Consider the following 25,046-nt stretch of genomic DNA (forward strand, 5'->3'; position numbering starts at 1 on the left):
AGGTAAAGTATTGAGCATGTCACGTGACACAAGTGCTGCGGAGAAAGAAAAATGGAAAAAGGCCCCCCTGCTGCTTTAAGAGTGTGGGTGGTCCCTGGACCCCTGCTCATGTGATTAGCAGTTGACTGACTCAGGTGATTAGAAAAGTGACTTGGAAGTGGAATTAGAACCGAGACGTCTGCCTGTCTGGATGCAGTCGTGATCAAACTGCCATCAGAACTGAGGAGACAAAACAGGGTCTGGGGCTTCATCTTTTCTCTGCCTGAGCATGTAGTACCTGTAGGTCGTATTGATCATTCTGTCATTTTATTTCGTCTCAAAATATCAATTTTAGTGCCTATTATGCCAGGCATTCTGCTATTGTGAATACAAAGATGATTAATACTTCACAACTGTATACGAAAAGCTTAAATTCTGGTACCTTAATAATACCTACTGGTATAACTCTTTGATATAAATTATTTAAAGATCACATTTTCATGTTTTGATTCATCCAAGCATACACTTAAGTTAAATTGTTGTTGGAAGGGGAATTTAACATTTATTGAGGACGTTCTCTTGTTCGAGTTCTGAGGAGAATATTTCACGTACATTACTTCAGAAAATCACTAAAATATTCCAATATCATGATTCTCACTTTAAGGTAAGGAAATATAAAGGTGTCCAAGTTTGTGGAGTAAGCAAGTGGCAGAGCAGACCACTGAGTTCACAGTCTTCATTTCTTTAAATTAAAGTTTATTTATTGTGAGAGAGGGAGGGCACAAGCAGGGGAGGGGCAGAGAGAGAGGGAGACAAAGAGAATTCCCAGCAGATTCCCTGAGAGCAAGGAGCCTGATGTGGGGCTCAAATTCACAAACTGCAAGGTCATGAGTTTAGCCAAAACCAAGAGTCAGATGCTTAACCAACTGAGCCACCCAAGTGCCCCGAAAGTCATCATTTATTTCTGGAAAAGTATGTGTACAGAAACCACCACTCCATGAAAGAGATTCATTTTGTCACTTGATGATATCATCATGATTGCATACAATATGGACAAATTAAACTTTTGTGAAAATGAGTTAAAAGAGAATTCGGTACAAATATATACATATTACACATACATATACACAACATACATAGATACACATACATATATACATAACATATATACAGAAATATACATACATACACATATATATATTACACACACACACACACACACACACACACACACACACACACACACTTCCCTAATGGAGGACTAAGAGATCGAACTCCCCCAAGCAAAATAATCAACTTTAAGTGATGATGCTTAGAGATTTATTTCCTCAAAGTGTTTGTCCTTTCCAGAAGTTGCATACTTATTAGAGCATTAACTGCTAAATTTCCTTTTATGTACTGATGGAAGTCTCAACAGACAAGCTGTCTGTAGCCAAAATAAAAAAATGCCCTATGCAGTTAGGTCAAACCCTCTGATCTGCCTCCCAGTTATTACTGTCACGAAGCCACTTTTTATTTTGTCAAATGAAATAAAAATGTGGGTTTGCTTATGCTTTACAACCAGAAAAACACCATCAAAACCACACGTTCTTGGGATTTAACAGAAGCAAAATGATCAAGATGGCTGCTTATAGAGAACATTGGTCCAATTCTCTGCCTTATATTTTGAAGGGAACAAGTAATTTTAATTACCTCTCAGATATAGAAGGGAGAAAGACTTTTCTCCAGCCATTTCCCTAGAGTCTGCAATATTTGGAATTGCTCATCCAGCAGTCATGTTGCTGCATAGAAAATCATGCAAATTTCGTTTTATGCCCAAAAGGTGAAAATAATTGGTTTTATTAGAAATAGAGATATTCAGACTATACCACAGTCTTATTTTTTTGTTTTTTCTTATCTCCTTGTTTACCCATAGACACACATACTTTTGTATAAATCACTCTCTCATATATATATATGATATACATAGGAAGTCATTGTGCCCCTGGCAAATAATAGAAAGCCAGAGTTTTAAAGAGACTCAAGGAAAAGAACCTGTCAGAATCTCTGGACTTATCAGCTAACTTTCACTAGCTGGCAGCCTGAGGCAAATCACTTCACCTTCCTTAGCCTCAGTTTCCTCATATCCACAATCTCCAAATTCTGTAAAAATTCTATTTACTCACCAATTAATACAGAGTTTATAGTTTCCAGACTCAGGGGATCTTTATTATTGCATTATTTTAGTTAAAATACTGGCTTTATACTTACAGAATCTAAAGATTGATGAGCGTTTTGTGTACTAGTTACACTATTTCTAAATGTAAAATTATCTTAAAGGTAATTGGTGCTCCTTCAGAGATACCAGAAGCTTAGGCCACAGTCTTTTCCAGTTTTGATCATTACATATCTCAACAATATAAAACTGAAATTCAGAGAGCAGCAGTTAATTGTTAGATCAGAATCTGTGTCAATCATTCTGCTCTACTGATCAGAATTTAAAGTCATCATTTTCTTCCTTAATCACTAAAATAGTCATTTCATGTTCTACTAGTTCTTTGATATTGTTTCTAGTTTACCCTGTGTTATAACACTCCTTCTTTCTGTAAATAAGCATTTTTGAGAAAATGGGTAAAGAAAAACTCATGGATAGGTTGAGGGCAGAGCCCTTGGATTTTTGTTTTTGTTTTTGGCCCTTGGAAGAATCTCTAGGTGTCCATGTTGAATCTCCTACCTGGCATTCCAGGAAATCAATTTTATTATATTACTTAGGATTGATCAGGTTCTGTGACACTGTTTTATATTATACATTTTCTCAAAGAACTGATCTAAATATCAGAACATGATTCGTTAATGTATAATGAAGGACATTTCTAATGATTTTATTTTGCTGTTTTATTTTATTATGTTATTTTTTAATGTTTATTTTGGAGGAAGAGCATGAATGCGGGAAGGGCAGAGAGGAGGGAGTCAGGGACAGAGGATCTCAAGTCAGTTCTGTGCTGACAGCAGAGAGCTCAATGTGGGGCTCAAATTCACCAACTGTGAGATCATGACCTGAGCTGAAGTCAGGTTCCTAACAGACCTGAGATACCCAGGTGCCCCAATTTTTATTTATTTATTTATTTATTTATTTATTTATTTATTTATTTATTTATTTATTTATTTGAGAGAGAGAGAGAGAGAGAGAGAGAGAGAACGAACGAACCTTAAGCAGGATCTATGTTGAGCACAGAGCCTGACATGGGGCTACATCTCATGACTGTAAGTTCATGACCTGAGCCGAAATCAAGAGTCAGAGGCTCAACCAACTGAGCCACCCAGGTGTGCACCCCGAAGGACATTTTGATCAACCAAAAGATTCATAATCTCTGCAAGGCAAAGAGGACTTGGGAGCTGAATTTTATGGCACACTCCCTGCTCCTCCTCCCTAATGATATGGAATGATTATCCAAAATGTTTACTTTATGGGTATAGCACTCAATAAATACATTATATTTCTCCCTTTTTTTTTAAACCCCCACATAAATCCCATGCTCCCATTCACATTTTTATTAACCCATGTAAAATATTCCCAAAGTGAGTGCTTATTTTATATAAATGTGTGTTTGGTTAAGTAACTTTCTGGGATTAGAGTGTGCCATTTCTTATCACAAGCAATCTAAATTGTTTTGCTTCATAAATTTGTCTGCTTATTTTTCAAGTGGAAAAGATGGATTTCTTTCTGATCTTGCCTTAAGTTTTTTCAGGAGACATAATTGCTTTCTACATGTTTCCAACAAATCTACATGTAGATTCCAACAAAAATCATGAATACAAGCTTAGGCTTCACACATAAGTAAAAAAAAATTCCAAGGACGTATATACTTCATCTTTGTATTCCCAGAGAATTGTTACAAAAATAACATTTATTTGCTCCCATATTTTTCTTATAGTTAAACCTTGTTGTTGTTGTTGTTATTGTTTGTTTGGTTTTTGTAATTTAAGCCAGTAGAGATATAGGTTTGTTCTTCATTGTCTTCCATGGGGAAAAAAATACACGACTATAAATCAATATAACATCTGTTTTCTTTTTAAAAAATTTTTAAGTTTATTAATTTATTTTTGAGAAAGAGAAGAGAAAGTGACCAGGAGATGGGCAGAGAGAGAGGGCAAGAGAGAATCCCAAGCAGGCTCCCCACTTAGCACAGAGCCTGATGCAGGGTTCGAACCTACAAACCATGAGATCATGACCTGAGCTGAAACCAAGAGTCAAACACTTAACTGAATGAGCCACCCAGATGCCCTCATCTATTTGTTTTATGTAATACTGTCAGCACCATACTGGCAATACAATCCATTATACTTTTGATTCTTCTGCAATCTGATAGGGCATCATTCTAGTTTAGTCTTCAAAGTGTTGAATACCACATAAAACAGGTTATTTTAATGTTTAATAAATGTGTTCTCTCTTCAAACAGTAGCCATTTATAACACTGTTAAGTATTACTGATGCTCTAGGATCATCTCCAATGTTGTCTGGTTGAGCCTCCCCTTCCTCTTCTGTTCTCATATTCATCTAGGCATTATGAGCCTTCACTATTACCATTTTTTGTTTTGCCATGTGCCTCCCAGAATCATTGCAGTTCAGACCTAGAAATAGATTAAAAGCTCTTTACCACTGGGTAGGCCTCAGAGCCATTTAACTACTACATTGAAAGCTTCCTAATGGCAAGCTTCTTACCTTTGTAGCCATAATGCTTAGCATAGCTTCCAATGCATAGTAGACATTTAATCACTTTTTTAAGTAAATGAATAACCAAATAAAGGATTAAGCCTAAACCTTTACCTTCCTTCCTAGTACTTGCTAGTTTCTTTACCACATATTCAGGATCCCAATTCTCAATCATTTAAATCTAAAGTCTTATATTAAGCCTAAATAAACTTTCTTAAGCTATAGATGTCAAATGGTAAAACTTCTTAGGGATTTTTTTCTGCCCTTCTTATTCATTAATCAACCCAGCTTAAACCTCTGGAGTAAACTCCTATCCAGTTCAGACTACAACATTAATTTATTCATTCACTTAATTAGTGATTATTGATTTCCTACTATGTGCTGGGCATTTTGGATACAAAGAGGAGCAAAAACTAATACAGCCTTTGCCTTCTTGAAAATAACAGTCTAGCAAAGGAAACAAGAGTAATTAGATACTTGTAAAAATATACAGTTACAACTGTGAAAAATGCTACAAAAAATAAGATATACAATATTCTGAGAGCTCATAATAAAGAAATTTCACCTTATTGGGTAAGCTACACTTGAATAAGGAAAATTTGAGCTTCTATCTAAAGGACAAACTAGAAATTAACTAGTTGATAAGTATGGCGGAGAAAATCAAAGAAAATTTTTGAGAGAGAAAACAGACAAGGGAGAGAGAAGGCCACTATGCTAAAGTACAAGGAATGAAGAAAAGTCTGCTAAGGGGAAAAACATTAAGAAAGTAGATATAATCAGATTACATAGGGTTTTAGGTCATGTCAAGATTTGTCTAAGAGGGATGGGAGACCACTGAAAAGAGTTGAACAAGGTAGGGAAGTGATCAGATTTTCATTTTTAAATGATCACCCAAGTTTCAGTGTTGTGAGTGAACTAAAGGGGCTCTAAGGTGGAGACGGATAGATTAATTTGTCATCGAGATGAATTTTCTGACTTGTACAACTAGATGGATGTGGGTGTTATTTATCAAGATAGAAAACTCAGTGTGTGGGAAGATCATGAATTGGATTTTGGACATGAATGTGCGTTTGGAAATAAGTCCTATGAGAGATGTCTTACAGGAAATAGAACGTATTGACTTAGAGGTCAGAAGAAATCATTTGTGTTTAGGTAGTAATTGAAGCTGTGGATGTGGAAGAAGTATAGAATAAAAGGAGAGAAATCCTAAATCTAAACTTTGAGGTACTCCACCACTTAATATCTTTGTAAATAAGGAGGAGCCTGCAGGCAACAAAGAAAGAACTGACCCAGAAGGAGTGAAATATGACAAATGTGTGACAGAACACCAGGGAAAAATGTATTTTGAAAGGGTGGGATGACATCATTTGTATCAAAAGTGATTATGATATCAAAAACCTAAAAAATGTGAGATTCAGTAACATGGAAATCACTGGGACTCTCTCAGCAAGAGTTGTTTCAATGACTCATGAGATTAGAAGCCAGAATGACGGGTGAGGAGTTGAGTGAAAGTCAAAATGGAGAGAAGTATAGACAACGCTAGCCTTACTAAGACTTTGTGATTATGATGTTGGTGACACCCAGTGGAAGTGAGGTGACTTAATACCTTGGAAACTCTTTTGCCATTGCCTTACTTCTTGCTCTCTCTTTACTCTAAATGAGCTACAACAGAGTCCTAGGGTGCTTCCCAATTGAGACTAGCCACTTTATTAAATTTCAAAACATGATGAATATGTGCTTCCTATACTGCATAATTATATTAATAGATTAATAAAGTATTCTTTATTAAGGCTCAAAGTAACACAATTGATAATATCTGTGTCTGAATTCCTATTTCCATGACTTCCTGGGTGAGTTTCTGTGATATATCTTTAAGTTTTCTTTGTAGCATTCAAGAAATACAATTTAGACTTAGGGTACGTAACAAAGGTAATATCAGGTTGACATATTAGGTATGAGTCAACGGTGATTTCTCAGAAAGTGAAAATGGATTATTACTTTATTTTTTATTTTACTTTACTTATTATTACTTTACTCCATTTCCTCCTCCTCCTCCTCCTCCTCCTCCTCCTCCTCCTCCTCCTCCTTCTTCTTCTTCTTCCCTTTAAGAAATAAATACTCAGGCAGCTCTTCCTGCCCATGGGTCCTATCCCCATGCTTTACTAAAGTTACCTTTTTGCACCAAAAAATAAAATAAAATAAGGAAATAAATACCTCATGATTATACTATATAAGGTATTAGCTTATAAGTAGGAAAGGTAAATGGAGATAAGTATAAATATGCTGAGATTGCAAAAGAAAGGCGATGTCAGAATAAACAAATATAAGAAGGAAGAGAATGGGATTCAGAGAATTAGTGTGATAGATGACTTCGAAAGCAAGATGGAGATGCAGATATGAATAGAGAGCTATTAAGAAAACAAATTTGGGAGCACCTGGGTGGCTCAGTTGGTTAAACATCTGACTCCTGATTTTGGCGCAGGTCATGATCTCAAGGTTCATAGGATTTTGCTCCACCTTGGGCTCTGCACTGACAGCGCAGAACCTGCTTTGAGATTCTCTCTCTTTTCCTCTCTCCCTACCCCTTCCCTGCTAGTGTTGTCTGTCTGTCTGTCTCTCTCGCTCTCAAAATAAATAAACTTAACAACTAATTCAACAGAGATTATCCTAGAAACTCTGCACAGGTCTAAAACTAAAGAGATGGTGGTTATTGTAATACTCTAGATAACAATTTTGGAGAGTAAATAGAAACAAGAGGCATTATGTAATGGAAGTATTCTCAAGACTTGGTAATTATTGGGAACATGTCAAAGGGAAAGGCAGTCAGTTTGGAGTCAAGAGGAGCTTCACATACAAGATACTTTTTTTTTTTAATATATTCATTTATTTTGAGAAAGGGGGGAGGGAAGAGAGAGAGAGAGAGAAAGAGAGAATGAGAGAGAGAATCCCAAGCAGGCTCAGTACTGTCAGCACTAAGCCTGACTTGGGGCTCAGGAGATCATGACCTGAGCCGAAACCAAGAGTCAGTCACTTAACCAACTGCCACCCAGGCATCACTACATGCAAGATACTTTAAAAGGGAGATATGTTTAATAGATTAAAATGCAATTTTTTGGCTTCTTAGCCATCATGTGTTGGTAGGACATGCAAGTGTGCAGAAGAAAATATAAACCCACTTAGAACTACTGTACAGCGATCTAAACATTTCCTGAAATGCTCCCTGGGAAGGCCCACTCAGTAACCATCATTTTCTATCATATCCTCTAGATTGAGAAAGAAAAGTGAGAAAGTCAATTAATAGAAAATATGATAAAATTTATTGAGTTATATGTACTTACATCAGACTTGGAAGTTAAATTTTACTTGTAGGTAAAATCACATTAATTGTATTAATTTCTAGTACGTACAGTGAGTCTGCTCTTAGATGGCATTAACTTTGTCTTAAGAAAATGTACCCAGTACTCTTGATTTCTCATATAAAGTTCTTCTACAGAAGGTTTATTTTTTAAGGAACCAAATTCTAAATTTTATTTATCCTTTAAACATATGTTGGGGTGACTGGGTGGCTCAGTTGGTTAGACATCCAACTTCAGCTCAGGTCATGATCTCACCATTCATGAGTTCCAGCCCCGCGTCGGGCTCTGTGCTGACAGCTCAGAGCCTGGAGCCTGCTTTGGATTCTGTGTCTCCCCTTCTCTCTACCCTTCTCCCACTCATGCTCTGTCTCTCTCTGTCTCAATAATAAATAAGCATTAAAAAAAATTAAACATATGTCTCCTTTGGGGTGCCTGGGTGGATCAGTCGGTTAAGTGTTCAAATCCTGATTTGGCTCAGGTCATGATCTCATGGTTATTGAGATTGAGCCCTGTGATGGGCTCTGTGCTGACAGCTCAGAGCCTGGAGCCTGCTTCAGATTCTTTGTCTCGCTCTCTCTCTGCCCCTCCCCTGCTCACACTCTCTCTCAAAAATAAGTAAACATTAAAAAAACATTTTAAAAAAGAAAAACTTATGTTTGCTTTATTTACTATAATATATATAAGTGGCAGCGCTTCAGTCTCATATTTCTACAGTATACACATATTTTAATATTTATGTGTTTATTTTGAGAGAGCATGAGCAGGGAAAGGGCAAAGAGAGAGGGAGAGACTCCCAAGCAGGCCCTGTGCTGTCAGCACAGAGCCGGACATGGGGCTTGATCCCATGAACCATGGGATCATGGCCTGAGCCAAAATCAAGAGCCAGATGCTTAACTCACTGAGCCTACTGATATGTAAGGAACTTTACATATTTTTCCTAGATCTTCTAATGATGTAAAATGCATACATGCTTAGAAATTTACACATTTTGTTCTCATTTTCCAGGTTGTTTATGTGACAAATTTTCTCAGATGATGGCAGTTATGATTTTTATAAAATGCAGAATTCTTTCATTCCTTTCCCTAAACAAGTCTTTAAGTAGATTTTCCCAATATGCGAGTTGCTAGGCTTATTATTATTTTTTTTTGTTTTTTTGTGTTTGTTATTTTGCTTTGCTTGATCAATAATCAAATATTTTGCAATATTTTCTTGATTTAGTAAAATATATGATTTACTTGGCTCAATGGTGTATACAGATAATGATTAAACTCACAGTAATTGGAGTCTAATTATTAACCAGTGATCTAGATAATGAACAAATGAGCCGTAGGCATCACTGTTCACATACTTGAGGAGATTGAAAAGACGCAGTGATATGTTTCTATCTGAAATCTCGATTATGTATCTAGGAGTCTCCTAAAAACTTGAATATCTTTAAGAAAATTATGTATGTTGAAAAGGGAACTGAATTTGGATATACCTTGGGAAAATCAGTTAGTCTTATTTAGTTTTAGTGTTTTTTTTTTTTTATTTGCGAAGTACGGATCATAATTTTTGCCACACAGATTGTTCTGACTCTTAAGTAAGATAACATATGTGACTTTTTCAAACTAGAAAGGTGGCATTAATCTTCACTTATTCTTTTGATCCCTATTAAAATGCATCCCTTAGCAAAATTCCAAGGAAATATATGTAAGTAAGCTCTCAAAAGGGTTTTGGGAAATGATTGTGGGGCTCTGACCCTGGAGAAATGGAGACTGTAGTAATGATACCCTGGAGACTCTACCTGTGGGTGGTAGGAAGAGGGAGTTTGTGCTAATATTGAAGAGTAAGATGCGTAACTGGGGACCAGAACTACAGTGAAAAGAAATTTTTATTTCCTGGTTTTGTTTCTGGAATATATTCTGTTAATAGCCTCTGCCCTTCTACACCAGTTTTTATATGATTTAGCCACCCAGCAGTTTAATGAGTTAGGCCTATTTTAACAGCAACAAATTATAGAGTAATTTGTTTTCATTTATTAATGTACATATATATATATATATATGTATATATATATATATATATTTCCACTGTACTGCCTCATTTGCATAAGTTTAACTAGGCATATGAATTACAGTTCTGAGGCTGCTGCACGTCAGTTTATGGGTCCCTACACCTTCTGATGTCTGCTTAACGACACATACAGCTCAAATGCTGTGTTAGAAACATTTCTTATTTTTCTCACAAAACCTCTGAATTTAACTGAGTCAAGAATGCTCTTTTGTTTTCTTTTTTCATGCATTAATTAACACAAATCATTATCTATTTTGTGAAATATGTATGCAGTATACAGCTTGATAATCCATTGTCCCTACCCCTCAGTTACATGCAATATAATGCAAAAAACAAAGGTGGACAGATATTTACAATGCAAAACTCAAAGTTATAACCACCACATGGATATTACAGAATGTTATGGGGGTTCTAAATAGGAAGTGGTGACTTTTATCATAGGTAAAAAAAAGTAGGCATCTTGGAGAAGGTGCCTTTTGATCTGTACCTTGAAAGATGACTGGTCATCTTCTTAAAAAAAGATGGACTGGAGATCATTATGAGTTACTGAAAGTTTTAGAATAGGAAGATGGTATTAGAGACTTTAGGAAGATGCAGTAGTGGCCTGACCCAGATGGATTAGAGATAGGGGATGATTCTGCAAGTACAAATGCAATTAGGGAAATATTTTAATAATAGATCGGTAGTTCACAAGCACTGACCCCCTGCCACAGAAGCATCTGCAAAGATTGTTTTCCCCATTTTACTGAGATGTAATTGACATATAACATTGCATTAGTTTAAGGTATACAACATTGTGATATGTATCTATTATGAAATGATTACCATAATAAATTTAGTTTATATCCATCACCTCACATAGTCACATTTTTTTTTTGTGATGAGAACGTTTAAAATCTACCCTCTTAGCAAGTTTCAAATACATAGTACAGCATTTGTTAACTACAGTCGTTGTGAAGTGCATTGCATTCTTAGAACTTATAACTAGAAGCCTGAACCTTTTAACCACTTTTAACCAATCCTCCCCACCCCCCATCGCTGGCACCCACCAATCTGGTCTCTGTACCCATGAATTTGGGTTTTTTAGATTCTATATATAAGTGAGGTCGTACAGTATTTGTCTTTCTCTCTCTGGCTTATTTTACTTAGCATAAAACCCTCAAAGTCCATCCATCTTGTCAAAAATGTCAAGATTCTGTTTTTTTGGATGAATAATTTTCCATTATATACATTTTTCCTTTATCAGTTCATCCATCAATGGACCCCTTAGGTTGTTTTCATGTCTTGGCTATTGTAAATGACACTGCAATTAATGTTTGAGCGCAGATATCTCTTAGAGATAATTATTTTCTTTTCCTTTGGAAGTATACCCAGAAGTAGAGTTGCTCAATCATGTGACATTTCTACTTTTAATTTTTTTTATTTTTACTTTTTATTTTTGAGACAGAGAGAGACAGACCATGAGCAGGGGAGGGGCAGAGAGAGGGAGACACAGAATCCAAACCAGACTCCAGGCTCTGAGCTGTCAGCACAGAGCCTGATACAGGGCTCGAACTCATGGACTGTGAGATCATGACCTGAGCTGAAGTCAGACGCTTAACTGACTGAGCCACCCAGGCACCCCTCTACTTTTAATTTTTTGAGGAACCTCCATACTGTGCTCCATAGTGGCTGGACTGATTTACATTCCCACCAACAGTGAACAAAGCTTCCCTTTTCTCCACATCTTTTTCAACATTTGTCATTTGTTACCTTTTTGGTGATAGCCATTCTAACAGGTGTGAGGTGACACCTCATTGTGGTTTTGATTTGCATTTCCCTAATGATTAGTGATATTGAGAATCTTTTTATGTATCTGTTTGCTGTTTGTATGTCTTCTTTAGGAATATGTCTTTTCTGTTTTTCTGCCCATTTTTTAATCAGATTTTTTTTTCTGTAGCTCTAGATGAGGTCTTTATATATTTTGGATATTAACGCCTTACTGGATACATTTTTTAAACAGAAAATTTCCAGGTCCCTCATGAGACTTTGATTCAATGAGTCTTAGGTAGTGCTACAGAAACAATACTGGAAACCTGTCTAGTGACTTGGATAAACAGGCAAGTTTAGGAACCACAGCTTGCAATGATAAAGTTTCTGGCCTTGTTGTTAGGGAATGGAATTAGGATAAGATAATGAGAGCAAAAAAGAAAGAAACATAGGAATGACATAGAAGTTACTTTACTGCTATTAATTGCCAACATTCAAAATGATGATTTTCTACTATTTGTGTTTTGCAAAATGCACTTGCAAAACGTTTTCTTCTTGTTTTATTACTATATTTGTAAATGCACTTAATGTCTATTTCTACCATTTTTTCTCTTGACATCACAACAAATTTTGTCAAAATATATTTCAAAAGTGTTTCTTCCTTCTATTTATGCTGACTATAATTCTGAAGTTATTTAAAGATTTTAAATCTTTTTATAATTACATTGAATTTTTAAAATTACTTGCTATCATATGCATTTTTAGAAAGAAAAGTATCAGCTGATTAAGAAAATGTATTATATTTCCAACAGTTTTCCAGGCTTTGTTACCTAATTTGCATCCTCAATTGTCTCTTTTTATTAAGATTCTCAAATGCATAAGAATAGAAACATTTTTAAATGTATATTTATCATATTGATATTTAATTATGGTATGTTTATAGGGATATTCTAGATTTTAATCAGATGTTTCTAGGTCTAAATGAAATACAGTCTTACTTTAATTAAATGCTAGACTATGCTAAAAATAATTAGGAAAAACTAAAAGAAAAAAACCCTAATGCAAGATTCAGGTTTTAGTTGTTGATTTTGTATATGTAAAGTATATCAGCTTTCCAGCTGAGCCAGCAAGTTTTGAAATTCTGTATGGGACCCATCTGTTAAGCAGGATTTTCTTTTATTTAATTTCATTGAAATGTCTGAATATATTACCTAGCCAAAATGTATTGTATTCTGTTAAATCAGAATTCTGGCAAAACGAACATTGTTATGGGAAGTAAATGATAATAAAGGTTATTGGACGCAAGGTCAGTAAAACATTTTTAGTAAGGAATACCCAGATTGTTTATCGAAACTAACATTCACTTGATGACATTTCTCCTTTTAATTTTTTTTTAACATTTATTTATTATTGAGAGACCGAGAGAGACAGAGTACAACCTGGGGAGGGGCAGAGAGACAGGGAGACACAGAATCTGAAGCAGGCTCCAGAGTCTGAGCTGTCAGCACAGAGTCTGACACGGGACTTGAACCCACAAACTGTGAGATCGTGACCTGAGCCAAAGTCAGATGCTTAACTGACTGAGCCACCCAGGCACCCTGACATTTCTCCTTTTAATTCCAAAATTCAATCTAGCTAAATCCATTTATTTCCCTTTTTGTTTATTCAATACTAAAGATATTTAGTATTGCTTATTTGTTGATCTGTTCTCTTGAATTACAGTTTTCCTTCTCTACTGATATATATAGAAAATGAGCAAAGTATTTTTTATTTATTAGTGGCACCTTGTTTTGTTGTAACCACTGGAACCATGAAGACCCGTTTTTAATTCCATCTAGAACTTTATTATCTGTCCAAGTCTCTGGGTTTAATATTTATGAAAGCATAGTGTTTAGTGCTGTTTTTGCTAGCTCATTTCTTTTCAAGAAATAGGCACTTGAATACTTTTCTGTTCAGGCTCAGTATAAATTCTCACAGCAGTTACAACTGACCCTGTGCTTTATTAGAAAGATCTTTCCTATATTGAGCTGAAATTTTTTTTAATATCTCCACCTATAGCTCAATCCCTGTGGCTATGCAGAACAAATCTTATTCCACACAACAGCCTTGCAAGTATTTGAGGATGGTTATATTCATACTCTTACATGATTGCTCTAGGCAGTTTTTCATGACTCATGTCTTTGGTTTCTTTACCATCTTGTCTTCAAATGTGTCCCAATTGGTGTTATGTACCTAGAATTGAGTGTAGGACACTGGCATTACTCTGAACATAACAAAATAAAGTAGGACCCACACTAACCTTGTTTTTGAGAATACATTTCCATTAATAGCCCTCACCACCCACCCATGCATGAGCATACTCACCTGATCAGACTGGCTTTTAAGATAGTTTCATAATGTTGTCTCATATTCAATTTAAAGTCAGATAGAATTTTGGGCATGAGATAAAACTTGAGTATTAGTTGTTGGATAGAATAAGAACAATAATATTTAGTTAGAGCTTAAAAACTCATATATTATACTGAACAAACTTTTTAGAAAGTTTTAAAACCATACATTCACAAGAGACTTTTAGTCTTTCATTAAGGTTTTAAGTGCTCATATCAAATCCTATATTAAACAATTTAGCTCAAATGTTCAGGTAATAGTAACGTAGATTTTTTTTTTCCTAAATAAGACTGCATCATACATGCTCTGAGTGGGCTTAATTCATCAAGGGAAGAGGACCAGGAAAGCATTGATGCGAGAAAAGTCAATGTCTTGCTAGTTTCCATGTCAGGCAGGTTGCCTGACATGTCCTCATCCTACCCGTACAAATGCCAGCATCAGGCCATGCAGCATGCATGTGTAATTTGCTTTTCTGGAAAGCTATAGTAGGGCAGGGTTGACTGATTGAGAGAATTGAGAGCTACAGACTCAGATGAAAGGGCTGCCCTGAGGACACGGGAACTGCTTACATGTTGGTCCTTTTTCAAGCTAGGGAGATATGACTCTTGGTAAGTAGAGAAAAGGCTATATTGGCTAGACTGACTGTGCTCTCCTGAACAGTGCAAATGATCCTTGTTGCAGATGCGTTCTTCACTTAGTATTATTTATCAGAGTACCAACTAGACACAAACAAAGCAATAGAGAGAGCAGCTAGGCCCAAATTTATACCAAAGATAGTCTTCATAAAATTATTTATAATTGGGAGAAAAAAAAAGTGTCCAACAATTACAATATAAATAAATAATACCTCCATAAAAGGAAATGTTATGCATCCATCTATGGTGAATACTAAAGAAAAATCTTCAATATTTCCATAAAATACTGATGATACTAAAACAAAAATTTCAGAGTAGTAGGATTAGTGGCATCTTACTGCTTAAATACATAAATGATGTATTTGGAAAGAGAGATAATAATCGAGACTGAGATGCAGAGACAGAAGGAAAAATAAAAGATTATCAACCATAATTTTAAAGGATTTATTGCTTGATGGTGGAGTTACTGGTGACATACTACTTTAATTTCTGTATTTGTGTTTATATATGTTATGTTAACATAGGGATAAAGTTACAGCCTTTATAATAAAAGTATATCATCAAAAAGTTAAATGATTATGACAGGTGTAAAGTAAAATTGGGAAAGATGCCAATGGAGGCAGGTTACTAAGGGAGGCAGGTTACCAAGGGAAGCCAGGAGACCCAAATACAGAGCTGAATCAGGCAAAATAAGGGACTAGTCTGCTTAGAACTCTTTCACCGGTACCTTTGCCAATGTACAGTCACTTGACACTTCTCCCCTCCCTGGAATAATCGTTAAGTCCCCTTACATCTTTACCCCACTTTAAGATACAAAAGTCCAAGGTGGGATGTTGTATATTATTGCCCATAACACAAAGCATATATCTATGCCCAAGTTTCCAGGGCCCTGCATTGACTATTCTCTGCTGCTTTTGGCTTCAGGTGGAGACATATCTTCTATTTTGAAATTTTTATTAGCTCCATTCACAGAAAGAGTATTGAAGGCTAAGTAATGACAAATGTTTTATACATCAAAATTTGTAATAGGATAGTGAAATATTATGTTAATACTTCTCCAGAGATTCTTCAAATCCTTAAATAAGATCTTTAAAATAGATTTTTAACTGTATGAGAAATTCTAATTGTGTTTGCCACAATTCTTATGACTCTGGAACATTTCAATAATGTGTATTTTGTATTTATGTGTTTTAGTTATAATAGAAATGCATTCTCCTGAAGACCAATACATAAACTGATTTATCCATACACTGCCAACATTGGACACCAGATATTAGTATCAATATATTGTAGAGTATCATCTGGATGGTTACTGCTCAAGAGAGCTATGACATTTAGGTTTCTTTTATTTACTACTAAGGGAAAATGAATTAATAAACTGACAAAATTCAAATTAAAAAATATATAAATATTTTTATTTTTGAATGGTATGTAGGAGTCTGCCTTTTTTTAAATTAATAGACTTGAAAATGTAAGCTACATTACAGTCATGGAAATCCACGTTTAGGCTAGTAATGTAGTGACAACTTCTTACTAGTGAGAGCATAGTATCTCTATACTTGTATAAGATGTTTCAACAAGGTCGCAGAGAAAGTTATAGAAGCAGTACCTGGCACTGAGTAGCTTTATGAGCTAAAAGATGACATTCAACAAATGGAAATGAAAAGACAGGGTACATATCATAGATAACTTCATGACTGTGTCATAGATAAATGTATGCTAAGAGATATTGGATGGCTTTAAAACACTGAGATTACTCCAATGCAAATTCAAGAAGCAATTGAGTGTTCAGTTCACCTAAAAACCTCCCATAACCACATTGAGAATATTTTTTAAATTGAAATATAATTAACTTACAGTGTTCTATGAGTTTCAAGTATACAGTATAATGATTCAACAATTCTGTACATTACTCAGTGCTTATCAAGATAAGTGTACTCTTAATCCCTTTTTATCTTTTTCAGCCATCTTCCATGGACCTCCTGTCTGGCAACCATGAGTTTGTCTTCTGTATTCAAGAGTCTGTTTTTTGTCTCGTGTGTGTGTGTGTGTGTGTGTGTGTGTGTGTGTGTGTGTGTGTGTTGTTCATTTGTTTTCTTTTCTTTATTTTAAAATGTTTATTTTGAGAGATAAAATGTGAGTGGGGGAGGGGCAGAGAGAGAGGAAGAGAGAGAATCCCAAGCAGGCTCCACACTTTCAGTGCAGAGCCCGATACAGGGCTTGATCTTACGAACCATGAGATCATGACATGAGCTGACATCAAGAGTCAGACTCTTAACAGACTGAACCACCCAGGTACCCCTTTTGTTTTATTTCTTAAATTCCACATGTTAATGAAATCATATGATGATTTATTTTCTCATTCTGACTTATTTTACTTGGCATTATACCCTCTGGCTCCATTCATGCTGTCGCAAATGGCAAGACCTCATTTTTTTTTTTATGGCTGAGTAATATTCCATTGTATACATATGCTACATTTTCTTATCCATTCATCCATCAATGGATACTTTGGTTACTTTTATATCTTATTGGCTTGTGGCTATTGTAAACAACCATACTGAGAATAACATTTTTAATTGAGGGAGAGGGGAAATAGCCTTTTGCTAGTTGTTATTATTATGTATATAAATTAAGTCTCAATTGGCTTTTCAAATCCTTCTGTGATCTGTTCAGTGGAAATTAATTCCTTTCCTTTCCCTCCCTGTTTTCCCTGAACTTTGTTTTACCTGTATTGTCTCATTAAAGTTTGTATATGATGATGATGATACTAATAATGAAGCTTTAGTGACTCAAATATTGAAACTTAGATTAGCTAATTTGTTCAATGTCATGCAGTTTATAAAGTATTAAGATCCAATCTTGAGCAATCTGATCCTAGAGTCTCTCTCTATATATCTGTATATATATTTTATTGAAGTATAGTTAACACACAATGTTACATTAGTTTCAGGTGCACAACAGTGACTCAACAACTCTATATGTTATGCTGTGCTCATAAGTGTAGCTATTGGCTGTCACCATACAATGCTATTAGAATTCCATCGACTATATTCCCTATGGTGTAACTTTCATCCCCATGACTTATTTGTTCTATTACTGGAAGCCTGTAGCTCCTACTTCCCTTCATGCCCTTTTGTCCATTCCCCCACCCTCATCCCTCTGGCAACCATCAGCTTATTCTCTGTTTTTATGGGTCCGTTTATACTTTTGTGTGCGCGTTGATTTTTTGTTTTGTTTTTTAGAGTCCACATTTAAGTGAAATCATATGGCATTTGTCATTTTCTGTCTGACTTAAGATTGTATACTTTCAATTCCTGCACCATGAATACATAATACAAGTTTGTTTTATTTTTTCCCCTGTGATTCATCCATTTTGGGAGGTTAAGACATTCATTTTATTTAGTAATATAACTTCCATAATATGTAAGTCCATGATGACCACCAAATAAATAAGATTAAAAGGAAATAAACCAAAATATCCAATAGAGTTATTATACAGTGTGATTATAATTTTATCCTTTATAACACTAATATATTTTCCTAATATTCTGTAATGAATAGAAGTCAGCATAGGGGATAGTTAAAAAGTAGAAAATCTGGTCAAACATACCTGTTTTCAAATTACCTATCCCTAACTTTGTAACAGGTTATCTGTGGCTTCAGTTATCTCATCCATAAAATGGAAATATTTTAATAGCCTATTTGTTTACATGGAACCACTGAAATTATTAACAGTGTCATTTACAAATTTTATTTGGTATTTGTACTGTATGTCTTGAATAACAAGATGTTGCAGAGACACAGGTCAAGAAAGATAAAAGATGGTGAGAATGAGGTATAAAATTTAATAAATAATGCATGAATTTTGTAAATAAGCAAAGGAAACCTTTTTGGGTTTTTTTACATGTCTTTGTACTGAATGAAACAGCTATTTCGGTCTAAGAGAAAATAATAGATAATGTTTTCAAATCAAAATATCCTTTAACACCACTATAGAAATTTCAGTATATCTTATCTTGATCGAAAAGTTACACCTAAGTATTTCTCTTTTTTTAAATTAATGTTTGTTTATTTTTAAGAGAGTGAGAACAAGTGCGGGGGTGGGGCAGAGAAAAAGGGGGACAGAGGATCTAAAGTAGGCTCTACGCTGACAACAGAGAGCCCACTGCGGAGCTTGACCTCACGAACTGTAAGATATTGACCTGAGCTGAAATCAAGAATCAGACGCCTAGCCAACTGAGCCACCCAGGCGCCCCACACCTAAATATTTACACAAACCCAGGTACAGGTTTACTTGACTTTTTTTTTCTTCTGTGCAATTCCAAATCAAATAAGATTCTCGGCACTATGTATGAACTTCTGTGATCAGTTTCAAGATCTTGAACTCAGCCTGTCCCTCATACTGAACACAGGAGACCGTTCTCCGTATTCAGCACCATTGTTCCAGGATCCACCAGCATGTCCATACATTATCCAAATTTACAGTTCATGCATAACTAATGGGATGATACAGCGTAAAGGACCTGGAATTGCAAGACCTGTCTTCAGCCCAAGGCTTTACCACTTGCGGATTCCTTAGCTTTGGGCAAGTAATTCACATTTTGGAATGTAAGCATATTTATTTGTGAAATTGAAAAAAATAATTTTCTTGGACCATACTGAGAGATAGATGTGAACAGCCTTTAAAAATGATAAATAGGGGCGCCTGGGTGGCGCAGTCGGTTAAGCGTCCGACTTCAGCCAGGTCACGATCTCGCGGTCCGTGAGTTCGAGCCCCGCATCAGGCTCTGGGCTGGTGGCTCGGAGCCTGGAGCCTGCTTCCGATTCTGTGTCTCCCTCTCTCTCTGCCCCTCCCCCATTCATGCTCTGTCTCTCTCTGTCCCAAAAATAAATAAAAAAACGTTGAAAAAAAAAATTTAAAAAAAAAAAAATGATAAATAATCACTTTGAAGCTCTAAGTCAGAATGACAATGGTCTTAATATCATGGAATCAGTCTCTGTATTGAGAGAGACCTTAAAAGTCATTAAGTTCAACCATATCTCTCGTGCTTGATTATCTTTCTAAATAAGTAAGATGCTAATTTTATTTTATACAGAAGAAATCATTAACTCTGCCCCCAATATGTCTTAAAACATTTCCTTTGAGTTATAGAGGAGTGTTATTTTCTGTTCTTCACTGAACTCTTTTAATCTTCACACAACTGTATTAGGTAGGTGCTATTACTATCTCTATTTTCTAGACGAGGAAATCTAAAAAAAAAATTGTAAAGTCATTTGCCAAGGATTCACAGCTAGTAAGTTGTGGAGCCTGGACTTGATCCCAGACAGGCAGGGTGCAGACAGTCTCCAGAATTTTAAATAGCCATAACCAGCACAGCATACTGTCCCCAGGTAAAATGGAATGTGGGAATCTCCTCTTCTCCCTGCATGTAATTGTGGATGGATATAAGAAGCATCCTTTTAAATATCATAATAGTCTAGAGTCTAGACCATCACAGTCCAATAGACCTTTATGAGATAAAGGACTCGTTCTCTATCTGTACTGTCCAATATAGTGCCAGTAGGCACATTTCACTTTGAGCGCTTGATAGGTGCTCGTGTGATTGAAGAACCAGATTTTTAATGTTAGCAATTTGAGTTTAAATAAAATAGCTACATGTGGCTAGCAGTCACATAGTGAGAACTTATTGAACAATGCAGTTTTAGGTCTTAGATCATTCCTTCTCATGTTTTTTTCTTCTTTGGCATATATGAAAACAGCACTTATGTGTGACACTCTCCCTATAGAACAAAGTGCCTAAGAATTTAGAACAGTACAAATGATTTCTGTATACACTTCACTTGTAACCTCCAAAGGTTAATTTCCTGTTTGTGTGTGTGTGTGTCTGTGTGTGTGTGTTTGCATGTGTGTGTGTGTTTATATGTGTTTATGTGTATGATTATTTCCCTGATCCATTTAAGACTACACTGCAGGCATGATTCCCCCTTCCTTTACAAAATACGTAAGTGTATATTTCCTAAAAATAAAGATATTATCTTCCATAAATCAGAAAATTAACATTTACTAGTCATAATACCATTATCTCATCTACAGACCTTATTCAGATTTCAGCACTTGTCCCAATAATGTTTTTATATCCAAGCAAATACCATTTTATGTTTTGCATTTAATTTTCATGTCTCTTTAGTCTCCTTTATTCTGAAACAGTTCTTTAGTCTTGATTTGCATTTCATGACATACACATTTTTAAATGACATCGGCCAGTTTGCAGGCTTCCTCTCAAATTATGTTTGTTCAATGTTTCCTTATGATTAGATTTACTTTGTGCACTTTCATTAGGAAAGTGCAGGAACAACAAAAGTGATGGTAGTAACAACAGAGTGATGATGTATCCTTTGTGGTGCATGATATCAAGAGGTACATGATGTCCATTTGTCCCATTAGGGTGATGTTAACTTTGTCACTTTGTTAAGATACTGTCTACTAGAAAGATATTTGCTAGTTAAGCTTATAATCCTTTCTTTATTTTGATGCTCAAATTGTCCAGATTTAAACAGAGAGAGCCTTGCAAGCTGGCCCCTCTATCTTTCTGAAATGACTCCATGGTTATTTGAGTACATTCTTAATTTCTGGCACAAGAGGAGTTTCAGACTCATTTTTTACTTTCCCTGACTAGCCCTGGAATCAGGAATTTCCTCAAAGTGCCTAGATTTATTTTTGTTCCTTTAGATTTCTTTTTGAAAGGAATGTATTTTGAAATCAGGATCTTGGGTCCAGGTATGCTTCTTGTTGCTACTGGATGTCATTGTGTTTAGGCCTTCTAAGCAGATAGAACTAGGAAATACACATACCCTCATAATGTATATGCGGTGCATATACCCATATCTCCGTATATTTTATATACTGTAATTATGTTTCTATATATTTCTGTATCTTAAAACCATAAGTTCAATATCTCCAATTCCAACCAATACCATGGAGTTGATGCTCTCTTCTCCCTTTCCTGTGTTTGTAACGCTCTTCTCTGATAGTGTAAAACCTAGCTCCTATTATCCACAACATATTTCTTTGTTCATGCCTAGAATACAAAGAAAATAGTTTCAAAATTATTAACCTATGGATCTGAGGAAAGATGCCTACTACCGTCGAGTTCAGTATCTGTTTAGAATTCTTTGTGTCTTCAGACTGAGGATAGTCCACATAGTATAAAAGTTACTTGAAATGTCCCATCTGCCCCCACACCCAGTGTGGCTATTATTCATTGAAAATGTATTTCTTTTTGTTTTTTTAAAAAAATTTCTACATTTGCTTTTCTTTAACCCCCAGTCTTGTCTATTTTTTTTTTGTTTTAAGTAAATGAAACATGACAAATTTCCCAAAGTCAAAACCGTACCAGACATTTGACTCAGAAGTGTTACTCCTTCCACCCTTTCTGCATAGAACTGTTCAGAGGAGTAAATAAGATTATAAATGTTTAGACTTTGCATACTACTTTTAGGTCTCCGAAAGTCTGATCTAGTTACTCATTTAATAATAGTGATTTACCTATATTAATGCTTCATACCATTTCCTCTCATGTATGAAACCAAATTGGAATGCAAATATGTGAATAAAATGCTTCTGACTCTTGGGTATTTGAAACCTTATTAGTAATAAGTTATTTGTACCCTTGTCACAATTGATCACAAAAGACTATTCGGAAACTTTAGTTTCCTAATTAAGAAGTACTGGCCTGTTTTTATTGCTTAAAAAGTAGAACAAGGTTATTGCATATGGGATAAGCCTAATGTTATTGCAGGAGTAATGTACAAAACATTGCAGAGTCAGACCTCATTTCAGTGGTGCCTTAAATGTGAAGAAACTAGCTGTAATGCTGTATGAAGGTTATAATTGTTACAGTGAAACAAAGAGTCCTGAGGCATGTCTGAAGAAATGAGCGGATTACATGCTTAACTAATTATGAGTGATAAGGTTCCTAGATGAGGTCATGCTCTACATAAGAATGGGAGGAAGAAGCATTACGTCATTAGAATCACTTTAATGCATTTCTTTTAAGAAAAATCTTTGTTTCTGGAAGCGTCTAACATTGCTGCATTTTCCTCATGAATTCTGTGCATATTTTAAAATAGTCATGCTGTTATGTATACTTTGCTAATAATATTTGATAAATATTATGCAGAACAGATTTTTTTCTCATGGGTAAAACATTTGCAATAACAATTCTGGATCAAATTTGAGGTATTTCTTCCATTGGGAGCAATATATATATTTCTTTTTATGATCACATAAAAGTTAAATTTCATAAAAAATTTTAAAACAAAGTTAATTTTACTGTGACTTTATAACTAAGCAATGGAAGAAACAAGGAAACTTATTTATAGGGAATTCACAAATGACAAAAATAACTCTGAATCTTAAACATTTATGGGAAGTAAATAGAGATGCTAGCTCAAGACCAAAAATGTAATAACCATGTAGGCATCAGCAGCATGACAGTCTCCCTAAGATGGTTATTTTCAAACATACTTTCTATATTCTTGATAGTGTACAAAAACATATTTTCTTGTCCATATCTTAATAGCAGTGGGAACTTAGGGTTGTTAAATTAAATTACAAGTTGCACGCACCAAAAATGTTAGTTCTAATACATTTTTGGTAAATGTCATATCTCAATTTGAAGGGAAAATTTAACATACTCTCCTGTAGCACAGATATATGAATAAGCACTTTCCAACATGTCTCCGGTTTCACTAGGAATTTTTTAAAGCAATACACAGTTGTGTCCTGTTTGCATACCCAGTTTCCATATTGCAGGTCTTATCTTCCAAATGAGGTACAAACACCGGCCCTTCAGGACCCAAGTCTTCTCCATGCCATGGCTGCGGTTTCCAAGGCCCAGCACCAACACCCCTCCTGAAGATTTCTGTCTTTTCCAACCGCTCCTGCATCCTTTTATGTCCGCCTCTGTCCTTGCTGCTAGAGAGGAACTTCCAACTATTATCACCGGGATGTCTTTGGGGTCCAGCTGCCTACTGCACCCAAGGATTTCATTGAGATGCTTTTGGAAACCCAATTTTTATGTAAGGTTTTTTCCATGAGAAATTGGGTTCAATGTTCTAAGAAATTTAGTTGTAAATTTTAGTTTAAGACTAGTGCAGATCATAATTTTTAAATTTTTTTAATCTGTCGTCTATTGGGATATGTCCCATTCTTCAAGTATGACCATGGGATCATGCCTAAATTTTCTTAGTTCTTTTGAAAACCCTTTCCAAATATCTAGAGAAGGTTTCTAACCAGCTAATGTTTATCTCTTCCTTCTTGGTCTGAATTAAGTATTGAAGAGAAGTTATCCTAATAACTTTCTTTTCCTTCTACAAATGAAATTGTTAGCATGGCAAAGAAAAACATTTATTAGCTTTTCCACTTTCATTGCAATAAGATTTCCAATAGATATCGGGAAACTCATCAGGCCCCTATTGCTACAAACCCTTGCTTTTCTCTCACCTGATTTTGTAATTATCATTAGGAAAAAAGCACCCATAGCCTCCAGCCAAGCATCTGTAACATCGCATACCCCTTTAACAGGATGCTTCTGTCTGCATTTTTATTGATTTCTCCCAATGGTCATTTGTATGCTTCTATTAAAAATATATAGAATTCCTTGATACCTTATTTTTCAGTATTTCTCTCCACTTTTCCGTAGTGAGACTTAAAAGTGTGCGCTTGAAGTAAATGATACTAATTGACACTTTTTTTTTTAAATCTGCTATTATAAGATGGGCTAACGTATAGCTTCGAAAGAGCAAATTTATAAACAGCAATAAAAGAGTTTTGGACATTTTCTCTCTACTGATCTCATTAGTAACTACTGTAAGAGTCATTTGACACTTCATTTTAAATTATAAATATTTGGCTCATGCTCAGCTAGGAATAAATTACATAGGCTATATCATATGATGGTTTATCTTTGGGCATAATTCATTACAGCTGCATTTAATCATTTCTAAAAGGTGGTACCATTGAAAAATATAGATGTTTTTATATTTATTTCCACGCTTATTTGCCCTTGGATCAATTAAATAGTAATCCACTACTCAATGCAGCTTAAAAAAATAAAGGTCAAAGAAACATGATGACCTTGGAAAGGTTGTGACTTCATTTTTTTTTAAAAAGCAAAAAACAAGAAA

Source organism: Panthera leo, chromosome B4 (assembly GCF_018350215.1).
Source record: "Panthera leo isolate Ple1 chromosome B4, P.leo_Ple1_pat1.1, whole genome shotgun sequence".
Classification (NCBI taxonomy): domain Eukaryota; kingdom Metazoa; phylum Chordata; class Mammalia; order Carnivora; family Felidae; genus Panthera; species Panthera leo.